This window comes from Carcharhinus amblyrhynchos, chromosome 1 (genome assembly GCF_965287045.1).
Source record: "Carcharhinus amblyrhynchos chromosome 1, sCarAmb.v2.hapA, whole genome shotgun sequence".
Classification (NCBI taxonomy): Eukaryota; Metazoa; Chordata; class Chondrichthyes; order Carcharhiniformes; family Carcharhinidae; genus Carcharhinus; species Carcharhinus amblyrhynchos.
Genome location: NC_137324.1, coordinates 135,311,789 through 135,331,028, shown reverse-complemented (window position 1 = coordinate 135,331,028; position 19,240 = coordinate 135,311,789).

The window sequence follows — 19,240 nt, the reverse complement described above, 5'->3', positions numbered from 1 at the left end:
ATGGGCATAAAATGCATTGAGCTCATCAGGGAGGGGTGTGTTGGAGCCAGCAATTTTATATGCCTTCATCTTGTAGCTATAAATTGTAATAAGTTAGAAGTTACAAATTCTTCTTTTCATGGTTAAAGATTATTCAACTGTGGGGAGTTAAATTACTCCATTTTGTTAGTTATGCCTAAACGGTGCTATGAATAAAGCTTGTTTTGATAAAATGTCTCTAATTCGTTGGTAGAATTACTCCTGGAGAGAAACATCTTTTCCACACATTTATATCAAAAATAAAAAAATGTTGGGGTCTAGTCTGGCTTCATAATATGACTTGGGTTTCTGATCCGGGACCCTAACAAGGAGAGAAATAATCTCAAATTCCAGGGAAGAAAATCACTGCTGTATCAAAGACTGAAAAGGCATTGAGCATCTGAGATTTCAATAAACTTAATGCCAAAGAAAATAAACAATCAACTTCCTGTAAGACCGTCAGGAAATAAAGCAATGGTTTCTCAATGATATTTTGGGAGGATCTTCTATAGGTAGTGGTAAGAGAGTCATACTTTTCTCTGTGCAAGGTTGCACTATTATGGGCAATGGGAGAAATTGCTGAGAATATTCAGACAAGACAACCTCATCTTCAGTAATGAGACAAATTTCTGTAAGCAATAAACTTGGGGACAAGACTTCTGTGCAAGATTCTGCAGCTTTAGAAATGTTAAAGATTCTGCCTCAGCTTCCCTGTTAACCTTCAGCTCCGGAGGGAAGAAGAATTTGAGCTGCAACTGAACTGTGGGTGACAGTTCACTTTCATCTTGAATGATATTAGCTCTTATGTATGGGATTCTCCACACACTTCTTAAAGGCACATCCAGCAATGGGAAAGACAAATCATTCTCCAGGATTTCAACCTCCAAGAGATTACTCAGTATTGCAACAGGTTCTTCCTCATTATTCTTTAGGAAAAGCCAATTCAGGTCCAGCATTGGGATGCTCACTGTCTGCTGAAATACCTTCTACATCTGCCCCCTTTGGCTTTATTTCATGAAGGACTGAGAGAATCATGACTTCCATGTCTACCTTGGGTCCAGTGAATGGTGTCTCTGTGAAAGGAGTTTGGAAATAAGTTTTGTGGGAACAATGGTGTTGAAGGTTGAGCTGTAGGCAATAAATAGGAGTCTAACATAGGTGTCTTTGTTATCTAGCTCTCTTGGCTCTGTATATGATCTTTCTAAGCTTCTGAAACTGAATTTCCACTGCTTCTAAGTATAAGATTGAAGTGTGTTGCATGTAAGGCTGTGAGTTATTTACTAGGCTGATACCGGAGTTGAGGGGGTTGAGCTATGAGGAGAGGCTGAATAAACTGGGCTTGTACTCGTTAGAGTTTAGAAGAATGAGGGGAGATCTCACTGAGACGTATAAGATGATGAATGGGATGGATAGGATAGAGGTGGAGAGACTCTTCCCGCTCAAAAAAGACAGTAGGACTAGGGGGCACAGCCTCAAGATAAAAGGGGGGCGGTTTAGAACGGAGTTGAGGAGGAACTTCTTCACTCAAAGGGTGGTGAATCTCTGGAATTCTCTGCCCGTTGAAGTGGTGGAGGCTGCCTCGCTAAATATTTTTAAGACGCGGGTTGATGGGTTTTTGATAAGAGAGGGGATTAAGGGTTATGGGGAGAGGGCGGGAAAGTGGAACTGAGCAGCAACAGATCAGCCATGATCTTATTGAATGGCGGGGCAGGCTCGAAGGGCTAGATGGCCTACTCCTGCTCCTATTTCTTATGTTCTAATGTTCTTATGTTCAATCTGAAGGCCCCTTCAGATTGGGAGTACCATCCCTGAGGGACTTGGGAGCTCTGGCCCTCTTTCCTTCCACCCAGCCTATCCCTCAACACTGAGTTTAACAACCTTTGTTTCAGGATCCCAGATAAAAGTATAAGACTCTCCTGTGTGTTTCTTTCTTATTGAGAACACAATGTAACTCAGCTGTTTTTAAGCAAAGCCAAACTTGATGTCTGCTGGAAAATGTCAGAGAATGGTTACAAATCCGGAACCAGGACATCAAAAGGGAACAACATCTATCCACTTCATGAGTTGTCTTAGGTCCATCCATGCAGAGTATAAATGTAAAAGTGTCATGGAGAAATCTCCATACGGTTAAAAAATGATGCTGGATTCAAAGAAGCTGGCTTTGGGCCAGGCAGCCTTATTCCCAGCTGCAGGCTTTTCTCAGAGCTCAAGTTGAATGGAATTGAGCCAACCCTTCTGATCCTTTTTATCCAAAGCAATTTATGACAGCCAGTAAATAATTACTCTCTTGACAAGGTTATTTCATTAAGGGTTTTGAGTGATCCTGAATACATTGTGAGAAACATGGCTTACAAACTTTTTAATTAAATATGCAAGTAGAACAACAAGGAAAGTTGCCAAAAAATGTTCAAGTCTCTCCTAATTTACTGCTACAAGTCACAGAAACTCATCAGAATTTGACTGAGTTTTATTAGCACATGTTGTTCAGGTTGATGTATATTTCCTTTTGGACAAACAACCAAGTGTTTTTTTGTGTGGAGGTGTCTGCTTCAATGGGTGCAGGATTAAATGTCAGGAGCAGCACCAGACATAGCAAAAAATGGGGTACCAATTTGGTGAAGCTGCAGCGCAGAAATACATACATGCCAAACAGTGGGAGCAGAATGCTAGAGAGCTCTAAGAGGTCTCATAACCAACGGATCTCTGCAGTCCTACCACATCCAGTTGTAAATTGTGATGAACAACCGAACAACAAACTCTTTGCTACTTATGTTACTATATTTCATAGGCATGGCACTGAGCTTCTGTCATGGCCATTTCAATCCTACACTTTGCTTCCTCTCTAACCTTTCTCTCCTTGTCCTGCTGCAAGCTTGAGGAACAGCAGCTCATCTTTTAACTCAGCACTCTACAGCCTAGTGGACTCAGTCAACATTTTGCACAATACTATTTGCTTGTTGATTGCACATTCCCTCAGTTCTTCCCTCTCTTCCAATTCCCGATTTACAGCTATTTCTGGGATGTTGCTTGTATCCTCTATCATGAGGACTGATACAAAATGTCTGTTCAATTCATCTGGCATCTCTTTCTTTTCTATTATTAATTTCCCAGATTCACTTTCCATAGGACCAACAATTATTTTTTAAGCTCTATATAAGTACCTATTGTTTGTTTTATATTTCTAGTTAGCTTTCTCTCATAATCTGATTTTCCCCTCCTTATTAATCTTGTAGCCATTCTTTATGTTCTGTCGAATCTACCTACCATCCATTTTTGCACAATTATATGCTTTAAATTTGATACTGTCTTTCAGTTTTTTAGTTAACCACAGGTTGTAGATATACCCCTCGGAATTTTTGGCTGTGATTCTCCCATCGCAGCTTTTCTGTCGGGTTAGAACATAGAACAGTACAGCACAGTAAAGGCCCTTCAGCCCTCAATGTTGTGCTGAGCTATGTCCAAACCCCAGATCAAGCTATCCCACTCCCGATAATTCTAGTGTGCTCCATGTGCCTATCCAATAACTGCTTGAAAATCCCTGAAGTGTCTGACTCCACTATTACAGCAGGCAGTGTATTCCACATCTCAACCAGTCTCTGAGTGAAGAATCTACCTCGGACATCCCTCCTATGTCTCCCACCATGAACTTTATAGTTATGCCCCCTAGTAACAGCTACATCCACCTGAGGAAATAGTCTCTGCACCTCCACTCTATCAATCCCTCTCATCATCTTATAAACCTCTATTAAGTCCCTCTCATCCTCCTCTGCTCTAAAGAGAAAAGCCTCAACTCCCTCAACCTTTCCTCATAAGACCTACCCTCCAAACCAGGCAGCATCCTGGTAAATCTCCTCTGCACTCTCTCAATGCTTCCACATCCTTCTTATAATGAGGTGACCAGAACTGAACACAATATTCCAAATGTGGTCTCACCAACATCCGGTATAGTTGCAGCATAACCCCATGGCTCTTAAACTCAAACCCCTGTTAATAAACACTAACACACTATAAGCCTTCTTCATGGCTCTATCCACTTCAATGGCAACCTTCAGAGATCTGTGGATAGGAACCCCAAGATCTCTCCGTTCCTCCACATTCCTCAGAACATTGCCGTTGACCCTGTAATCTGCATTCAAGTTTGTCCTAGCAAGATGAATCACCTCTCACTTATCAGGGTTAAACTCCATCTGCCACTTTTCTGTCCAGCTCGACATCCTATCAACGTCTCTTTGCAGCCTATAAAAGCCCTCCACCTCATCCACGACTCCACCAATCTTGGTATCATCAGCAAGGGTTGGGCCAGGAGATATGCGTGTTGGCCATTTTGTTCCCCGACAGCTTTTACGACCCACACGCATCTTGCAGCAGTGAAAAATGGCACCTTCAGGAATCCGCAGAAAACCGGCAGCCTGCTTGTTAACATGAGTTTACATACCTTTGCATGCCATTAACAGAATCCACACAGTAATCTCCACCCACGTCTACATCTCCCACCTCTTTGGCATGATGTAATTTTGGCATGAATCAGAAAAGGTATTTAAAAGTCACAACCTGGCATGGGAGTCTTCAACTGGCATGAGGAGTTAAGTGCTGCTTGCGGAACGTGGGGGATGTTGAGGGTAGGCCTTGGAGATGCTTGCTGGCCTTAGCCCTGCTGCCTCCAGGTGTTGGCCCGTGGACTGGTGATATCTGTGGGGTGGGGGGCGGGGAATGCTTCTATTTCTTCACAGCTCTCAGGGTGTACTTCTGTCAGGGAGTTCCACCCCTTCCCCCTTCTCCCCTACCTCCAAGGCAGCATTGAAGTGCACAGTGGGAAGCAGTCTCGAGGGCTGCCGCTTCCCCCCTCCCCTCCAAGCAGCACACAAATGCACTGTGAGTAGCAGCCTCAAGGTCTCCTGCTTCCCCCCTCCCTTTTCACAGCACTTTGCTGTGAAATTGTCTTGCCGCGGGGTGTGGTCAGGGACTCTACTAAGTGCTGGTGTTCCGGGGTGGGGGAGGCTGAGGCCTAACCAGGCGAAGCAGCTGCTCCAGGCCGGAGTGCAGAGGTTCAGACATGGACTGCATGGAATCTCCTGTCACTGGGCTCACATCTGATGCTGATTTGCAGTTTGTCCCTGCGCTGTGACAGGGACCAGCAACACATGCCTGTAATAGATGCTGCAGTTACACACATAGCAATGGCTCAAGGGTGTGCATTACCCTCATCTGCACACCAACCTGCATAATCTGTGCCAGCATTTGTCATGATGGGAATCTTACAGAACACTAATCAGGCCATGCATGGCACCATAGATTGTGTGGCATTGCCAGCTCTCACAAGTGGGGATGCTGGCCCAAGTGAGGGATTGGGGTGGTGCTGGGTCTATGCAGCCAACATGAATAATCCGTCATTCTATGCTTTTTTCCAAACCCCACTGTGCAGATGGATCCCAGTTTGCTCCAGCTGGAACTGGCCATGTTGGCTTCAGCAGGGGTGGAGGAAGAGGAGGCATGGCTCAAGGAGGTGGTGGCGTGGAGAGACCACCCCAAGAGCAGTCACCATTAGACCCTCAGGAAGGAGGGCAGGTGGCTGCCAGTGTGGGCCAGGAGGTGAGTGAGCAGGCTTTCAAGAGGGTGCAGGAGGTGCCGAGGTCAAGGAGGTACAGGCCCCTCAATTCCTCGAGGTCCTCTCGGTGGAGATGTGCCATTGCCGGCTGCGCCTGTCCAAGACCACGGTGCGACACATTTATGAGGTGCTCACATTTGGCGCCTCGGAGGAGCAGCGACCATCTGCTCCCTGTGGACATGAAGGTGATGGCAGCCTTCAATTTCTATGCCTCCAGGCTCCCAGTGGTGACCTAGCTGCGATCTCACAGGCCTCTGTGCGCAGATGTGTGCGACAAGTCACAGATGCCCTGTATGCCCGGGCAGAGTAGTTAATTAATTTCAATGCTGTGCACAGCAGGATGCCCGGGCTCTCAGCTTCACATCCATCGCCAGGATTCCAAATATGCAGGGTGCAGCGGATGGCACGCACATCGCCTCGTGGGCCCCCCATGTAGGGCCGCAGCAACTTTTGAACCGGAAGGGGTTCCACTCCCTGAACATCCAAATTGTCTGCGACCACCGGCTCAGAATCATGCAGGTTGCGCACACCACCCAGAGCATGTCCATGACAGCTTTGTGATCCGGCAGTCAGACATCCTTGGGCTCTTTGAAGACCAGCCCAGGCTCCTGGGATGGCTACTGCGTGACAAGGGTTACCCGCTAAGTCATGGCTGATGACGCCTGTGCAGAGGTCCCAGATCGAGGTGGAGACCCGCTACAATGAGGCCCATGCAGCCACCTGGTCTGTCATTGAGCGTTGCATCAGCCTGCTGAAGATGTTGTTCCACTGCTTGGACCGCACTGGGGCCGGAGTAGGGGGGGGCGGGGGGGGGGGCTCCACTGTGACCCTGTTCTTGTTTCACACATGATTATTGTTTGCTGCACTCTGCACAATGTCGTCCAGCAGTGGGGAGACCAGGAGGAAGAAGAGGAGGAGTAGGAGCAGCGTGGAGACGAGATGGGCGCCCCATCACCTGAAGAGCCGAAGGAGAGACTGTGGGCGGCAATAGCAGGTGTCCAGCAAGGAAGCGTGGCGAGGAATGCCTTGATTGCAGCCCGCTTCACCGCGCTGGTTCTGTGCAGTGAGGGGGGTGCAACCACCACACGTCCACCACACCCCAGGAGCAAGTGCAGCCACTGTTCCTGCTCCAAACCAACCTGGGCCATCAAACCATCACAGCACCCTTCCCCTGCTCCTGTCATCCCACCACCATATTCCCCAGAAACATTCGACCCTATTGATGTGCCAGGGCCGGCAATGGTTGCGATTCTTGTTTGAATGCTGGAGGATGGTGATAACTCGCTGTTGTGTACACTGGGATCCTGCCCCTGGTGCAATTCAAGTCTGACTCCTACCTGTACTCCGAATGCACGCTGCCACCCTGGCCCATGTAGCTGTAAGGGTTGGGGACACTTTCTTTTGGCCATGGGGTGGAGCGGGGGGTGCGCAGGGGTGGCACTTGCACCAAGGATCTGATGGATGGGGAAGGTAGGGCAGGCACTCTGAAACATAGGATGAGTCTGCAAGGCTCAACAGACAGCACCTCTATGTTTGGGAATCGGGATCACTGAACTGTGGGGGGAGGAGAGAGAATCAGAGACACGTTAGTCACCACATGATGTGCAATTAACAGCTTATTGTGCTCTTAACATAAATGATTACCAAACCCTGACTAATGCTGACCTTCACCCGTGCCCTCTTGTGAACTACAACTTTCTAACCTTGTGCTGTCTACTGCTTCTTCTAGGTGCTATACCAAGGTGCATATCGGAGGCAGAGGTGCCCAGCTGTGTTGCATGCCCCGTTGCCTGTGATGCCCTTGGCGGACCTCCCGTGGGTGACCGGAACCTGGAGGATTGCAGATTTTCTTTTCCTGTGGGAAAATAAATTGGATTACAAGCATTAATATATTGCAGTGCATGGTGCACAGTTAGTGCCTATGTCTCAAGAGTTGTGCTGACAGTTTCAGGGAAGGTGGTCACCACTGAAGGGTGCTTGTTGAGAGGTGAGGGGAAAGGGTTAGATTCCATTCCTGAGGGCAGGGTCACTTGTTGTATGCCCTTCAGGTGTCTAAGCAGGATTGGAAATGCATGCCAAGAATGTATGTGGTTCCAAGAGGGATACTCACTCACTCTTAATGCTTGCAGAATTTCATACTTTTTTTGCGACACTGCCTGAATGCTGGGGGGTCTTTTCCACGACACTGAATGATGGGGGACTTTTCCACGATCTCCCAGCGACGTGCGCATGCATGGGTTCCCATTCATCCTGTCAATTTCAGGCTCTTTGGCTCAAATAGGCCCTGTCCGCTGAGTGTTTAATGATATTCATGACTGGGGCCTCTGCATTGCACAGAGTGCAGAGATTCGGGTAAAAAGCTCAACTGAGAAAACAGTTGGGATTTAGAACAGTCCTCCCACTTGCTCAGCACTTCTGGGAGAATCGCGACCTGTATTTCTTGTTGGAATGTATCTGTTCCGTGTTTTCCGAAATATCTCTTTCGATGTTTGCCACTGCATCTCTAGTGACCTATCTTTTAACCTCAATCACCAGTTCACTCTTCTTTTATTCCCTCAAACTCAATGTAAAATTCAATCATATTACGATTGCTGCTATCCATACAGCCTTCACTATGAGGTTATCAATTAACCTTATCTCTATCCCTTCCTGCCATGTTATGTTTATCATTCCCTATATTAATATCTTTCTCTCTTGCCTTGTCTCTATGTTTGATTCTACTACATCTTCCTAAATGTGATCCCTTGCCCTTATCAATTCACTAAAAACACTCTACTTCCATAGTTATGCAGCTCATTAGAACATCAGTCCTAGGACAAGTTCAGGTGTAGACCAACCCAACAATACAGTCCCCACTTACTCCAATATTGGTGCCAGTGCCCCATGAACTTGAGCCCAATTCTCCCACAGCAGTCTTTGAGCCACATGTTCATTTCCCTAATCTTCTTTCCCTGTACCAATTTGCACATAACTCAGGTAATAATCCAGAAATTATTATGTTTGAGCTTCTGCTTTGTAATTTAATCCCTAGCTCCACGTATTCTCTATGTACAATTGCTTTCTTAGTTCTACCCATGTCACTGATACCTATGTGGACCACGACGCCTAGTTCCTCCCCCTCATTCTGCAAGTTCCTCTCAGTCCTAAGCATATTTCCTGAGCACTGACTGACAACAGAGCCACCTGGATTCTTGTTCTTTGCTGCAGAGAACAATGTCAATCCCTCTCATTGTAACGTCCTCTACTACCACCTCATTTATTTTTGCTTCCCCCACTTAAAGACACTCTCTGTCATCTATGAGATAGTCAGTTACTTATCCAATCGGCCAAATTTCATTCTATCCCATACCTCCTTACTTTCTTCATGAGCCTACCATGGGGAACCTTATCAAACACCTTACTAAAATCCATGTATATGACATCAACTGTTCTATATTCATCTACACACTTAGTTACCTCCTCAAAGAATTCAACCAAATTTGTGAGACAAGACTTATCCCTCATGAATCTGTGCTGACTATCCCGGATTCAGCTGCATCTTTCCAAATGGTCATAAATCCTATCCCTCAGGACCTTTTCCATTAACTTACCACCACTGAAGTAAGACTAACTGGTCTATAATTACCAGGGTCATTCCTATTTCCTTTCTTGAAGAAAGGAACAACATTGGCCACTCTCCCGTCCTCTGGCACAATCCCCGTGGACAGTGAAGACCCAAAGAGCAGAGCTAAAGGCTCCACAATCTCATCCCTTGACTCCCAAAGTATCCTAGGATGTATCCTATCTGGCCCAGGGGACTTACTGATCCTCAGCTTTTTCAAAATTGGTAATACATCTTCCCTCAGAACATCTACCTCCTCCATTCTATCAGCCTATATCACAATCTCATCCCCAAAAACATGGCCCCTCTTCTTAGCAAACACTGAAGAAAGGTATTCATTCAACACCTCACCTATCTCTTCTGATTCCATGCACAAGTTCCCACTACTATCCTTGACTGGCCCTAACCTCACCCTGGTCATTCTTTTATTTCTCACATAAGAGTATAAAGCCTTGGGGTTTTTCTTGATCTGACCTGCCAAGGACTTCTCATGCCCCCACCTAGCTCTCCTAGCTACCTTGCTACCTTGTAACCCTCAAGCAACCTAACTGAACCTTGTTTTCTCATTCTTACATATGCTTCCTTTTCCCTCTTGACAAGACATTCACCGTCCTTTGTGAACCATGGTTCCCTTACTCAGCCATTTCATCCCTGCCTGACAGGGACTTACCTATCAAGAACACGCGGTATTTGTTTCTTGGACAAGCTCCACTTTTCATTTACCAGACAGTTTCTGTTCCCATGTTATGCTCCCTAATTCTTATGCTCCCTAAGCACACCATAATTACCCCTGCCCCAATTATAAACCTTGCCCTGCCGTGAGACCTTATCCCTCTCCATTGCAATAATGAAAGACACCTAATTATGGTCACTATCTTCAAAGTGCTCTCCCACAAACAAATGTAACACTTGGCCCGGTTCATTACCCGGTACCATGTCCAATGTGGCCCCACCTCTTGTTGGGTTATCCACATACTGTGTCAGGAAACCCTCCTGCACACACTGTACGAAAAGTGTCCCATCCGAACTATTCGATCTATAAAGATTCCAATCAATTTTTGGAAAGTTAAAGTCACCCATGGTAACTATCCTGTGATTTCCACACCTATCCATAATCTGCTTTGTCATTTCCTCCTCCACATCTCTATTACTATTTGGGGACCTATAGAAAACTCCTAACAACGTGACCAATCCTTTCCTATTTCTAACTTCAGCCCATATTACCTCAGTAGGGAGATCGCCCTCAAAATGCTTTTCAGCAGCCGTCAAACTATCCTTGATTAACAATGCTATTACTCCACCTCTTTAACCACCTTCCCTACTTTTACTGAAACATCTATACCCCAGAACTGCCAACAGTTGGTAATCTATGCCAAAAGTGGCACACAAGATAATTCAGAGCGGCACTGACACTGCTAGTCCAATTAACAACATAAAAAGTTCTGAAGAAAAGATGTCATTTACTTATCCCAAGAAAGTATGTTACATTGATAAAAGATGTATAGAATTTAAAGAATAAATGCATGTGTTTTATTAATTACTGAAATATGTTTAACTCCCAATTTGCTGCTTACATCATGACCTGGAACAGTGCACTGCATTTGACGCTGTGTCCTGTCATGATATTTTTCACTGTAGGGAAAGAATAATGGTCAGGATCACACTAAACTAGTAAGATTTGCATTTTAATTTAATTTTAAATGACACTTAAGTATTTTGAAAACTTTACTTAATTTACATACAACAATAGTTTAAAACTGTATAGAGACTTTATAAGTTTTAAAATGTATACATGGTGCATGAAACCTTAAATTGGAGTGGAGAAATTAAGACTCAGCATGTCACTTTTGAAAGGTGCTGACCTTTGTCCTAATACATCCAAACTCTAATTTTCACATTAGCCCTTTAAATAGTTGACTTGAGATTGTGTAATGAGCATCTTGTTTGCTATGCAATTCAGAGACCTGAAACTAGGAAGAAAAAATGTAATCGGTAAAGTTGAAATCAGAGAATCTAACATACTGTGTACTCAGCATGTAATGAAGAGCCTTACAGATAGTTGGAGTGTAGTTATTGCTGTCTTTTTAGGTAAATGTGGAAACAATGAAATAATCTTATTTAATGTTGTTGGTTGAAGGATTCTGAGTTAACAAGGAGACTGAGAGAATGCTGCTGCTCTTCGAATAAAGCCGTTTGAACTTTTGTACCCAATAGACAGGTACCAACTTTGTTTGTCTCGTTTGAACAGCTTTTGACTGTGTAGCACTCTCTCGGTATATGCTGAAATGTCAATTAAGACCATTTGTTGAAATCATGAAGTTGAGCTTGGACTCATGAAATTCTGAGCCAGAGCCAAGCAATGATTGAGCCAAACTGAAACTGAGAAGAAGTGTACGAAAATATTCAGACCCGAACTGCTATTTACAAATTACTGAGTTCATCAGAAACTGAGAAGGGGAGGCTTCTGTAAATAATGTATTTAGTTTTAAATCACTGAAAATCTAGGTTGATGTCCTCATTGTACACATTTCCCTTCAGATCTTGAAATTATATGCTTGTGTATGGGCATAGAAGCATTTAATACATGAGTCTGAAGCTCCTCATTGTGTTTTCTTAGCTTGGATGTTAAAACAATGAATGGTTCAAAGGTTGGTGAAGAAAAATTCAAGCCAGTATTGTTACAATCCCAGTAGACGTTATAACAGGACAGAAATATCCCAGAATGAAACCCTGTCTCAAAAGACCATAATTTTGTTATAAAACATGGAGGAACAGAGTCACAGGACCACTGATTAGTTTTAACAACAAAATAAAATTGTTAAACCTAGGTTGGATTATGATAAATGCTTCTATACCGTCCCTTTGCTTAACAATTGCACACAGATTTTAAGATTAACATGGATGACAAAGTACATCTTAACTAAAATTGAATCATTAACACACAAAGTCTCTTTTCAGCACGCAAGATGACTGTGATAAAACATACTCCCCTCTGAAACCAAGTGAATGTCTGGATTTCTCCTCAAAATCCCTGCCTCCACCCCACCTGCCAAACCTGGTTGATTCTTATACTGTGAGACACCCTGGCAGAATTTTCCCAAATGGCAAGAAAAATGGGGTGATCTGCATCAGTTTCTCAGGTGCACTGTGCACCACTATCATCTCACACTCAGTCACGTTTTTGGAGAGTGGTGAGTTGCGTGCCGGTACTGAGGGGTACAGGGCCTAAACATGCCAGCAAGCTGGCTACAGAATGCTCAGGGTCTGTTCACAACGGCACTCCAATCTTACAGTGCACTGGGAGACACTGTTCCACCTTCCCCTCCCTCTTCATTGCTGGCATGTTTCGCCCGACACAGGTCACCCACATCAGGGCATTAGGGCTCTGTGGATGTCTACCCCTGCCGGATGTCTGGCAATGCCTCCCATCATAACACTTGACATGTCCCCCATCATGACCCCTGACATGCCCCCCATAAAGTCCCCCTCCAATATCTACTCCTGCATGACCCCCTCAAATAGTACCCCTGTCATGGCCCCATCCCCCTGCACTGCTCCTGGAACATTGTGGTGCCCGAACGGTGTTGCCGGGTGCCTAGTGTCCACTGCTGGGGTGACTAGTGGCAGCATTGGAGACAGATTGCTGATTCTGCTATTCTGTTGGCCTTGACGATGTCAGTGGTCATCCTCTGGTTGGCAATACCTGTGATGTGGAGATGCCACATTGGACTGGGGTAAGCAGTCCAACACTGGCATCTCCACATCATGGCTACCATCGACACCGCAAACTGCTGGCTCCAAGTGGAGAGGATCTCCAAGAAGTTCTTGCATATCGACACAGAGATCAAATTTCTACTTACTGGCAATACGTGAGCAAGATCACCTGCCATGGCTAGGCAGTCCTCAGTCATTGCAGCCTTGTCAGGTGCCATAGTCATTGGCAGAGGGTGGAGGTACTGCTGCCATTGTCTGGAACGTTCTAAGAGGAGCCCACAGAGGCGATAAGCAATTCACCCACCAGCATGATGTCTGTTTGGACCTGCCTGCTGACCATTGACGGATGGGCCCCTAGCAGAATGACTAGGGGCGGGATTTTATGGTCTCACTCTGGTCCAAGGCCAATGGCGATTTCCGTTCTGGAAACCTCTCTTGACCCGAAGGCCTAAATGTCTCAGACATCTCTCTCTCATGACCTTCTGATTCACAACCAATGTGTGGGCTTGCAGAACCAAGCGCAACCTCCTGGTTACTTTCCTGGACCCGCTGCCGCTCCATGAGTCTTGCCATCCCCTCAATAGAGGAGGTTTCGTACTCGCTGCTCAGGATCAGGGCAGTGCTCGTACTTCATGCCAAAAACCATGGCACACAGACCTTCAGGAATATTCACCAGATCTTTCTCGCATCCCACTGGACATCCAACACCTTTCACCTGATGGACAATTTCAGAGGCTCATCATCTGCCTTGAACTTAGCATGGTCCTGTTCTCCAGCAGGCCTCTGGCTGCTAGTCTTGGCACTCTGTGCCTCTACCAACTTCTCATGCGAATGTGCCGTGTCCATTCCACTTCCCATCACCATCTGATCTGAAGAGTTAAAAATACGAATGCAATTGTATCTGCGTTGGAAGCTGGTTCTAAGAGAGGGTATGACCCAGTTGCATCTGTCCATGGCTCCTTCGCGGTTATTAAGAAAGGGTCCTTGGGGACTCAGCTGCTGTTCGAGAATGGCTCATCTGAGGGAAGAAGACAATGTGTCAATGTGTATGCTCGGCAGGCTGGTGGGATTATGGACAACTGCATTATGAGGCATCATGATTGCAGGGTCATTGTGATTCTTGCTTAGTACTTCTTAGTACTTCCCTGAGCTGAGATGACTGTACATTATTTGCACTCTCCACCGGTCTTGCACGTGTCCACTGGATTTTGACCTTACTCTGTGATCCCTGCCTTTCTGTGACATGAGGACCTTCCTCCACACTTTTACTAACTCAAGGTTCGAGGGCGTCCACCTCAAATCTGATGATCGTGAGCAATTTGACCACCCACCACCTGTTTGTGGGTGCTCCACAGCATTATTATTTCTCTGATCCTGTATGGACAAAAATGCATTCATTAGTCCACCCTAGAGGGAACTGTCAGACTTGAACACCTTTGAGTGCTTGCAAAACTAGCGCACAGATCTCCCAGCCTTCGTCAGCACCAAAGAATAACCACCCTTCATGACATCTCCACAGCGTACCACGCTAACTCAGTACTCACACTTGCTTAGCGTAAAAGAGCATTAAGTCTTTTGCAGTACTGGTTCCACGTGCAGTTGCCATATTATGCCTGCTGACCTGAGCAGCTACCTCTGACCAAGCCTTTTTTATCTGGTATGGTGGCCTTTTCTTGACATCCCGTAACATTAGTACATCTCACCAGATGCTCACTGCCTCCATTATAGTATGCAGGCCCTCATGCAAGAGGCAGGGATACCTGGTGTGCCCAATGGGTGCTCAGGGCACAACTGATTCTCTCCTGGACAGCTCCCTGAAGCTTCCCGACATCTTCTGTCAACCTTCAGGGAACTGCCGCTGCTCTATTTAAAGTCCCTGCCAGTCCCCACTGGACCCGGTGCCTGTCAAGCTCCCACCCCCACCTATGTGTGGCCACATTTCACATTGGCTGGCCTTTAATTAGCTAACCAGTGTGAAATTGTGTCAGTTGCAATCACGGACAGAAGAAGAAATTGTGCAAAATTCAGGCCAATTCTGGCTGGACTAGGCTGTACCTGATCTTTTTGAGGTTTAGAAAGTAAGTTACACCCTATGGGGTGGACATTACATGAGGCAGACAGAAAAATTTACCAGTGTGGATTTTTCAAAAGCTTGTTTTAGAGATTCTTAACAATGCTGTGAGATATCTGTGAATCTCAAACATTTTGCTGACCAGACAAACAAGCTTCAAAGAACCAAAAACAATGGGGTTTCTTGCTAAGTATGTTCCTTCCCAGCAATTATACCATTAAAAAAAATGACATAACTGTAATAGTCTGTCAAACATTTGCCCCTTGAGCTATTACATATCTGTGGTTCTTCTTTCCTTAAATTCAGTAAAAATTTAATAACTTTTCATAGCTATTTCCCAAGGCTTTTAGCTCTCATTGCCAGAATTTGTTCCAGCATTAACTTGTTACCCAAGCCGTTTTTATCCATTCAATTCCATTAAGTCGAAGACAGAGGTTCCTTATTTTAATTGATGTTTTTGATAACATTAATAGCATTTCAACAAAAAGTTATGTAATTCACTTTATGCTTGTTTCAAATGCTCTCTGGCACTTTACTGTTAATGGTTTGTAGTTAATGTTTATTCAGCGCAAGATTAAATAGTGTATCAGGCATAGGAAAGGGGTTTTCAAATATTTTACCATTGTATGAATGTAACTAATTATTGCTAATTGTATTTAATGTATTCAAAGGAATTTAAATGCATTCAAAAACTATTTGGATATGTGTATGAAGTGCCATAATCTACAGGGTACAAAGTAATGCAGATTAGATTGGACAGCACTTTATTTGTTGGCTTAAATACAATGGGCTAAATGATCTCCTTCTGTGCCATATAATTTCCATGGGCAGAATTTTACATTTTACAATCCCACTGAAGTCAATGAGCTTTTGAATGGGTCACCACATTTTACTGCCCTGTCCTCATCTCATGCCCCATGTTTCTGTGAACTCATTGCCAGAAAAGATAGTAGAGGCAAAATACTTCTTCACAAAAGATACATTTTATGCAGATTGTTGAAACCTAAACTAAAGAAATCAACTTACTTTTGACTGAAATTTCTGACTACATTGCACAGACTTAAATAACAGTGGCAGAAATTTTTTTTCACATTATGCTGCTATCAGCAGCATCTAACATATGTTTAACTGGCCTAGCGTCAATTGCCATTTGCAGAATATAACTCCAAAGCTTGGCCACCCTTTGTTTGTAGAGGTGTTTCCAAACTACACTCTTAAGGCTGGCTTGGATGTACTTACAGCTGACTGCTGCCTTCTAGTGGTTAATTTATCTTAGTTTAAATTCTTTCTCATTTTACTAGTTATCTTCTATTTATCTCCACTTTTACTTCTTTTAAGGTCATTGCTTTCAGAGGAGCATTTTGCATTACAATTTTGACTCTGATCTAAATTTAAATCTTATCTAAAGGTTCACAAGTAGAATCTAAGCATTGAACCTAGTGAAGATTGATTGATATCTAAACAGATTAAAAGGTACCACTTTTTTCATTTCCAGAAAGATGTTTCAATGCTTGCATAACTCCAGACTGTCAGTGCAACAAGGGAGACACGTTCTGTGTGTCTGTGGCCAGCGTCAAGTCAGCAACAGGACAGAGCTACATAAAAATGGATTTCTCAGCAAGTGAATTTGTTCTATGATGACTAACAAGCTATCAGAGATAATGACATGACTTGCTCTACTTTGAAAAGTCCACTGTGGCTCAGCTGATCATACTCTTGCCTCTGAGTCAGGAGATTGTGGTTTCAAGTCCTCCTACACAGGCTTGAGCATAAACATCTAGGCAATATCAACTATAGCTTAATTGCTAATAACCCTCACAGGGCTGTGGTTCAAGTCCTGTTTTTGGACTAAAATGCAACAACTTAGGTTAACATTCCAGTATATTACTGACAGAATGCTGCACTGTTTGTAGAGTAAAGGATTAACATCAGGAATACCTGATACTTATGTAACCATGAAGCAACATCACATGATTAAGTAACTGAAATATACCAGGAAGTAGAAATACAACATTGTGTAGAGTATTGAGATGTATAAAGATCTGTTACTAAACAAGAATGCTTCTTGTGAATAATAGTCTATGGTCGCATTCTTAGAATAACAGACGAATCCTAAAGAAACTCCACCTAGACTTGAACTCAAGACAAAACATGATGGCAGCGGACAAGGACCCAGAAATACTTCAAGTGAAAATTGCGGATTTGAAAGACCTACAACCCTCAGAAAAAGGACAAGAAGATAAAATATCGAAGACTCACTGAGAATGGAGCATTGCGGGTCCTGCAGATGCAAAGAGACACACAGAACTAGGTTGGAATCGTACACTGTTCATGCCGGTGGGATTTTCCTATCGTTCCGCAGTGAACAGAGATTTGGCTAGCACCAAATTCTCCAACTTTGCAGTAGTGGGAGTGTAACATGACTGGCAATAAGATTGCGCACAGAGAGTCCAGACAGCAATGAGTACAGATCACAACCTTCAAGCCAAACTACTGAAGCAGAAAAAGAGCCTAGGACATGGATGGAGACTACATTGCCACTTCCAAAACCTTTCCAACAGGCTCAGGACTAGAACAACTGGAAGAAGGGATTCTCCAAATACAGTACAGTTTCAGATTTGTGTAAGAAAGAACAATGGAATCAGGTTTTACTAAACGTCAGTGTTTTTTAAACCTTTTTCCTGGCAACCCACTTTTATCAAATGAGTATCCCTTACAAACCATGTCATATGGAATGTAAAATAAACACAATCTTTCCACTTTATACTAACATTATTTGGTATATGAAACATCAGAGGGTCGGTTCTGATCCAGCTTCCAGTTCATTCAGGCCATATTCTGGCACAAAGGAAATTGATGACAGTATTTTGCAAACTCCTCTCGTCAACAACTATATTCAAATTAAATGTCTTAAATCAGACAGTACATTCATTTACTGTGCATTAACCATCCACAGCCACTTCTTTGTGACAGATTTCTCGTTTAAGATGCACTTTTGGAATGCAGAGCTCACCAGATCAATGTGTTGCTTTTAGGTTGAAACTTAATAGGACAGTCATCAATTATCTCTATCTGTTCGCATCCAATCAATAAACCTCCTTGGGTGTTGGGATATTCATATCAATAACTACATTTTGCTGCATCAATTGAAATCTGTGGTTAATGTGTCAATACTTTCTGAAATACAGCCACAATTTTAAAAAAGCCTCAATGGTTTTTTTTGTTTATCAGACATCATCTCATTTTGAAATTGATTTGACAGTTTCCAATCGTAACCAAGAAGGTAGATGAGGACAATATAGTTTTGTTGTCTACATGGACTTTAGCAAGGCCTTTGACAAGGTACTGCATAGTAGGTTGTTGCATAAGGTTAAATCTCATGGGATCCAGGGTGATGTAACTAAATGGATACAAAATTGGCTTCCTGACAGAATAAGAAGTCTGACAACACCAGGTTTAAGTCCAACCGATTTATTTGATAGTAAATTCACAATCTTTCGGGGTTTGTCCCTTCGTCAGGTAAATGGAGAGTTCTGGCCTCAGACAAAGCATATAACAGCACAGACAGTTTACAGATTACAACTTTACAACTGACCTGCTATTCAAGTCTTAAAGATGCCGACAATGTGAGTGGAAAGAGCATTAAGCATAGCTTAAAGAGATGTCTATTGTCTCCAGACAGTACAGTAAGTGAGGTTTTGCAAACCCAGGCAAGTCATAGGGGTTACAGATAGTGTGACATGAACCCAAGATCCCTGTTGATAGTTTACTGTCAAATAAATCGGTTGGACTTAAACTTGGTGTTGTCAGACATCTTACTGTGTTTACCCCAGTCCAACGGAACATCTCCTCATCATGACTTCCTGACAGAAGCCAGAGGGTGGTTGTAGAGAATTGTTTTTCATACTGGAGACCTGTGACCAATGGTGTGCCCCAGGGTTCAGTGCTGGGTCCAGTGTTACTTGTCATTTATATTAATGGTTTGGATGAGAATGTAGGAGGCATGGTTAGTAAGTTTGCAGATGACACTAAGATTGGTGGCATAGTGGACAGTGAAGAAAGTTTCTCCAATTGCAACGGGATCTTGATCAATTAGGCCAGAGGGCTGACGAATGGCAGATGGAGTTTAATTTAGACAAATGCAAGGTGATGCATTTTGGTAGATTGAATCAGGGCAGAACTTACTCAGTTAATGGTGGGGCGTTGGGGAGAGTTACAGAACAAAGAGATC